Source organism: Acomys minous (genome assembly GCF_964271855.1).
Source record: "Acomys minous genome assembly, chromosome: 2".
NCBI lineage: Eukaryota > Metazoa > Chordata > Mammalia > Rodentia > Muridae > Acomys > Acomys minous.
In genome coordinates, this window is record NC_140484.1 from 32,808,346 (window position 1) to 32,815,249 (window position 6,904).

Genomic DNA, 6,904 nt, shown 5'->3' on the forward strand with positions numbered 1-6,904 from the left:
TGGGTCCCATTCTGCCATCTTTCCCATCTGAGACATAATCATCACTGTATGTTCCCTCCAGGGGCCAGATGCTTCAGGCACAGAAAGCTGCTCTGCCATTGTCGTGGGGAGTAGTTTTCTATGGAAGTGCTCAGGCCTCCCTAAGGTTAGATGATCCTAGGGGCCTGTTGGCTCTTGGGGGCTTGGATAATAAGAACTTCAAGAGAAAGGAGAGGGAAAGTTAGAAAATTCTAGAATTGCTCATCACTGGCTCTTCAATACACAAAAGAATGGTCATAGAAGGTACTAGCATCTATCAGTAAAGCCAAAAGCCAGACCAGAAGAGTGGCTATGAAGTAATCAACCAGCTGCAGGAGTTAACATATATATTCATGAGGGCTCTGAGAATGAAACTTTAGGCATCTACACTTCTTATAACCTAATGCCACTCTGAATCTGTGAAGTGAAACAGAAATCTTTTTTATGAGTAATTTCTGTTTGACACGTGAAGACTGAATCCAGGGCCTCGCACTAGTTAGGCAAACACTCTTTTATTTTTATTTTACCTTTCATTTTTACATGTATTCAATATATGTTTATCATAGTCATTTCCTTCCTCTCCCATTCCGCTCCCCCAAGCCCCCTCTCAACATGCCCATCTCTCATGCCCTCTTGTACTTTTTCAAATAACTAGTGTGCCCCATGGGTTCTGCCCATACATTGGGTGTAGAGGCATCCACTGGAGCATGGACAACTTACCGATGGCCATAAGCATAACATAGACTACCAATAGCTCCTCAGCTGAGATAGACCCTCCAAAGTCATGCCCCTTCCATGTTGGGACTTTGACAGGGTTGAGCTAATGCAGGTAACCATAGCTGCTGTGACTTCATGAATGCAATGGCCATGCCATGTCCAGAAGGTTATGGTTCCTAGCACACCTCTCTATCATCTCTAGAACACAACCACTGAAAATTATTTTGTTCTCTGAACATTTAAGTAATTTAGATATTATTATTTCAGTTCCTCTGACAAGTGCATGTCTTTTCAGCCTACTAGCTGAATCTTGATGGAACCAAGCTTGATTGATCAGTTCTTGGATTTTTTTAAAAATTTATTTATTTATTTACCTTACATCCCAATCATAGACCTTCTCTCCTCTCCTCCCAGTCCCAACTTCCTTCCCTTTTTCCCCCATCTCCCCTTCCCATTCCTCAGAAAAGTGGAGTTCCCCCTACCCACCCACTTCAGAACATCAAGTCCCATCGCATCAGAACTGAGCACATCCTCTTCCTCTGTAGCCTGGCAAGTGATCAAAAAAAGGGGAGTGATCAGAAAGCAAAAACAGAGTCCTTGTCAGATAGCCCCTGCTCCTCTTACTAGGGGACCAACATGAAGCCTGAGCTGCCCATTGGCTACATCTGTCTAGGGGGCCTAGGTCCAGCCTCGTCATGGTCCTTGGTTGGTGCTTCAGTCTCCCCAAGCCCCTCTGGGCCTTGGTTAGTTGGCTTTGTTCGTCTTCTTGTGGAGCTCATGTTACCCCCAGGTCCTTCTATCATCACCCGCCCCCTTTTTCCCACAAGACTCCCTATTCTTCATCCAATGTTTGATTGTGAGTCTTAGCATCTGTTTTAAACTGTCTCAAAAGCTGTCTCAGAAGACAGCTATGCTCACCTCCTGTCTGTGAGCATAGCAGAATATCGTTAATAGTGTCAGGGGTTGGCTCCCTCCCATTGGGTGGGTCTCAGGTTGCAGCAGGCATTTGTTGGACATTCCCTCAATCTCTGCTCTATCTTTATCCCTGTACCTCTAGTAAACAGGGTAAATTTTGGGTTAAAGTTTTTGTGGATTGGTTGCTGTTCCCCTCTCTCCACTAAGAGTCCTGTCTAGCTGGATGTTGATATTTTTGATTCCTATAGGATTTGGTATTTTAGATCCTCCTCAGAGCTTCTGTACTAGAATTTTCTATACTCCGAAAGACATGGGACTCATCAAACTAGCTCCCACCACCACACTGTGCCCCAGTATTCATTTTCTGGACCTCTACTTCTGCTGCTCAGTTGCCTCCCTACAATATGGCAATGCCTTGCTACAGGGCCATGGAGGTCTGTCCAGAGTAAAGAGCCTTTGAGAGATGATGGATAGCTTTAAAAATATCAGAAGAGAAGGCATCTTATGAGTATGTAGAGTTATCCCATTTAAGGCAAGTTTCTTCGTTTCTTCTCAAGCCTCCATTGTCCTCTTTGGTACCTAGTGCCTGGAAGAGATTGCACAATGTGAAATCCACATATTGTCTTCATTTTGCATTATTATGATATATATGATGTCATATAACATCATACTGTTTCATATCACTCAGACTTGATATATGAGATTACAAACAGCAATTTTACATATAATAGTACTGTACATAGAGAGTCATGTATTGATTGATTGTACATTGTCACATCCACGCCTATGGGTATTTTGTCCAAAGTCACATGTTCCTCCAAGTCCTCCTTGACTTTCTGTTATAGACCGGATCTCTATTTTTTCCTTTCATGAATACCAAAAGTATAATCTAATGTTGTTCTTGTCCTTCTACTTAAGTGATGTTCAGCCTGTAGCTGAGTTGGCCTCTTTCCCACTCAGGGGAGGCCCTCAGAGTTCTAAGTCCTGCTGAGAGCCTTTCCTGAAAGATTACCAGTCTCATCTATGGAGTTGACTCCTTCTTTCCACACAGTACTCTTAACTCTCACTTATTTTCACATACTAGGTTGGAACTGTTTTGGACTCGGAGAAGCTTAGGCTATTACAGCGTAAGGATGGTCAGGAGGTCAATGTCAGGGCTGCATCAGGAAACATGTGGGGTTTTCTAGCAGCCTTATAGCACTGGCTATACTCTGGAGAAGGAAGGAACATGGCACCAGAAACATGGCAGAGAAAATATAGTATAGGGTCATATGTCTGGGCTTGGGCCTGTGACAAACACTGTTGATTGATGCCTCCCCTTTCCACCTTTTCCTCTAGGTTATAAAATCCCCAGAACAACACATTCAAGAAAGATGGAGCCCTTTCTCTGGCCTAAGAGAATGGAACAAAATTGCCTTATGGCACAAATGGAAACCCTGTCTTCCCTTTTTTGAGACTGATTTGGGGGAAAGGCAGGTGATCCCAGTTCTGAACAATAAGACCACAGGAGCAGATAGGAAGTGGGTTCTTCTTAGAGGTCTTTGCTTCCTGTTAGCAAAAGCAGCAGTAAGTTTTTTCTTCCACGATGCAGTCGCCATTGCTTGAGAGGATGGTTCATGGAGCTACAGTACCATGTGACCAGACAAGCCAAAGGTCTAAGGGTGCAATGGTTGAGAGAGACTTAAAGGGTAGGCTCTGCTGAGCAGTCTTGAACTGCAAAGCAATATGGGAAAAATCTGCTTCTGGTCTTTGTATGGTTTGTGAGCCAGTTAAATATGTTTATTGCTTCAACCACTGTGTCTTTTATGTTACTTGTCACTGGGGGCATCATGAGTGGTGGACACAATTCAACTTGTGGTGTAATTTATTGTTGTCAAAGGTTATATTTGAGTGATTTCTGTATTCCTAGCACCGAGGTAATCTCAGCACTTAGTAAGACCTCCAAAATAAAGGAGAGACTTGTTCAGAAATGAGAAACTGTGAGGTTGCTGAAACATGAAGATCAGGATCCGTGTTCTGTGTCACTTTTCGTTGAATCACTACCAGTTTGTTTCTGTCTATGACAAAAGGATGCCTGAAAAACACTGTGGGGTGTGACACTACATAATAAAAACATACGGTGTCACCTGCCAATAAATAATTAAATAAATAATGACTGGTATAAAAAACTGCTTAGGATGCCCAGAAATATCACCACCCGCATAGAGACCCGTGTTTCTGAATTCAAATCATGTGTCCAGTCGCAGAATATTTAAAGAGATATTGCCCAGGAAACGCCAGGCATATGTTTTATACAGTTAGCAGGCATATCTTCAACATCTTTCATCCACTCATCTGCTAGGCACTTCCGAGTGCAGTAGGGAAGAGAGACGGGCAGCCGGGAAGCCTCTGTCCTTGAAGACCACAGTACCAAAACAGAATGAAGAGCCCCCACAAAGGCATCCACAACATTTTAGGCCCTGCCCTATTAGCAGAGTGGTAACTAAGAAAACCAAGATTCTCAGACATCCATCCTTAATGAACTGGTACCCATGAGAACTCCCCCTCCTAGGTCCTCCTTGCCTGACTTCGTGTGGGGAGGCTACTTGCTGCTTTTACTGCCCTTGGCCCTCATCATTCTCTGCTCCACCTGCAGGGGCACAAGCTTTCCAGACTATAGGTTCGCCCACAATAGCTACTTCAAGAAGAAAGCAAGTTTGAAAACTGGTGAAGATTTAGGGGTAATCTTTTTTCTTTGTAGGAGGATACTGAGTAGAGCCATGCTTTACTACTGACAAGGAGATAAAAATCCAATGCAAATTAGGCCTCACTCACCTTCTTTCTAGCTGTGACTTCTGAAGGAAGCCAGAGCGCCTGAACTCAACGTCACCGACAAACCAGCCCCAAGGCTACAGCTCAGTTCCCATGGAATGCAAGTACCCAAGGACACCAAACGTCACTCTCCATTTGCCCTCTAGTCTGCCTAAAGCGGGTTTGTTTGAAAGTGGGTTTCCTAGGCTTCTTTTGGAAAAATGTGAGCTTCCTTCTGTCTCCTATATATCCTCCTATACCCTTACATCCTTAGACACTTGAACTGTGCCTTCTGCTGTTGGATCCAGCTGTTGTTGTTGTTGTTGTTATTATTATTATTATTATTATTATTATTATTATTATTATTATTATTGAAGCTTGGATGTGAGAACCTAACTGTGTGGGAATCAATCCCAGCTCTCCCCACTTATATATGTGAGAGTTGACAGAAGATTGGCGCTGACGGCTCGGTTTGTGCACATGGATGACAGAATCAAACCACCTTTCCTCTAGGACTTCGGTTTAATCAGCTTGCATCACTGACTGCCTCTGGGCTGATCTCCTATGGCCACTGAGCCTGCAGACTCATGTTGTGAGGCCACAAGCATGCCCACATGGCACTTAGGACTGAGTCTGCTTCTTGGCCTATGCACTCTGTGAGCAATTGTCAGACTGTGACCTTTGCCCTTTTCTGTACATTTGCTGTCCTTCAGTAAAGCACTTAAAATTGTCAGTTTTGTTAAACCCACTGAGGCAGACAGGTCTGCTTACTTTCTCCCTCCGGTAGCTTTTCTTTCTCTATAGGGCAAAGTGTTACTGGGGACCAAACAGAGATGACCATTCAGATAACAGTTTCTAGCCAAATGAAAGTGTTTACTCCAGCCAGCTGGTACCAAATAAGTCTAGCCCTGAGCACTTAGAGCTTTTTTAAAGGTTAAAAATTACATCCTGATATTCCTGAAGCTGCAGGTGGCAATGTGTGTGTGTGTGTACAGGTGTATAAGCAAGCTAAGCTACGTTAGCTAGGGCATCTTGACCTCAGGTTCCTAGAATAGAACTGGTTAATTTTTCCATGAGATTCTTGGTCAAGGAGATAAAATCCTAATTATACCTGAAATGGCCTTAAAATATCATGTGTATGAATATATATAAAATAAATATATAAAAATAAAAACAGTACAAGAATAAGATTAAAAGGCATTCATGTCCATAGTACCCAGATTGGTCATGACTGATATTTAGTGTGTATCCATTTTTATAGTAAAAATGGAATAGTTTGTTAGTGTTTTATAACCTTTTCCAATGGGGCCAACTTGTAGTTTTTAATGTTTTTTTTTTTTAAGGCATCCTTGTATTTCATGGAATGGGGAATGCACAATTATTTTACCAACCTCTATTGGGAAAGATATACGTGGCTCCCGTATTTAGCAATACCTCTGTGACGAGCTTTGGCGCTAAATCATTGCATCTCACAGGAGCTCCACTCAAGTTAAATTTCCATTTTTCACAGCGCTCCTCCAGGTCTTGTTTGGATTTCCTCGTCTTTGAGGGAATTCGGAATTGCTTTATTATGCACTACATCCTTTGAACGTTTCCTCTGGAAGATGTATGTATGCCTGCTTCGCTGAGACCAGCTGTGAGCCCTTTACACAGTTAGGACGGGAGGGAGCAAGCGTGCCATTGCTGGAGCAGGTGGGCACAGGGAACCCACTTTCAGCCACAGACCCTGCTGGGCATCCCACTACTCAGACGCCCTGTTGTTACTCACAGTGCTGTTTCCTTCTTGAGTGTTATTTGCTGTGTTTCTTTGGTGCTAATGACTGCAAATTGCTAATGGCTGTGAAGAGCTAATTGTTTTGCAAGGTGTTTCTGTCCAGATTGTCAGGGGAGCACACTGTCACAGTTAAGCAAAGACTCATTAGCGCCTCTGACTTAGCGCTCTTGGGAAATCCTCCTCACAGGCTGGCAAAGAACCAAACTTCCACTGACCCAGAGCCAGCAAATCAGAGAGGAGAGGGCTTCAGGAAGTACTTCCCAGGAGAAAGGAAGCAGGATACAGTAGGCTGCGCTTCCACTTCCGCTGGAGAACATGAGCAACAGAAAGGCAAGTCTTTGCAGGCAAGTCTTTTAAAATGAACTAACTGGGCCAAGCTGGACCATATGGGGCCTGCTTTATGGCTGGTTCTCTCCTGAGGGGAATGACTCTTCACCCCACCCCACTCGCAAGCTCTTTTACTCCAGAGACCAGTGTTTACATTTCTTGTTTGTTTGTTTTTGTTGTTGTTGTTATTGAAATAGGTCCTTACTAGGTAGCTCAGGCAGGCTGCTAACTTACCATGTAGCTCAGGCTGGACCAGCTTCCCAGGGTGGAGTTACTGGCACGAATCACTATTTAAGGTCTAGAACTGGGCTTTTAATCATTATAGAATAATACTTCTTGAAAACTCATGGGCCAGCCTTAGGG

General features: G+C 43.6%; 1 long non-coding RNA gene across 2 annotated transcripts in view; it reads left to right on the forward strand.

Moving 5' to 3' along the window:
• The window catches only part of LOC311608119, a 176,152-nt gene extending 169,613 nt beyond the window's left edge, over positions 1-6,539 (forward strand). For both annotated transcript variants that reach the window (XR_014782839.1, XR_014782840.1), the window contains one exon: positions 6,402-6,539. This is a non-coding gene — a long non-coding RNA (uncharacterized lncRNA). The remainder of the gene's footprint in view (positions 1-6,401) is intronic.
• The last annotated feature ends 365 nt before the right edge of the window (positions 6,540-6,904 follow it).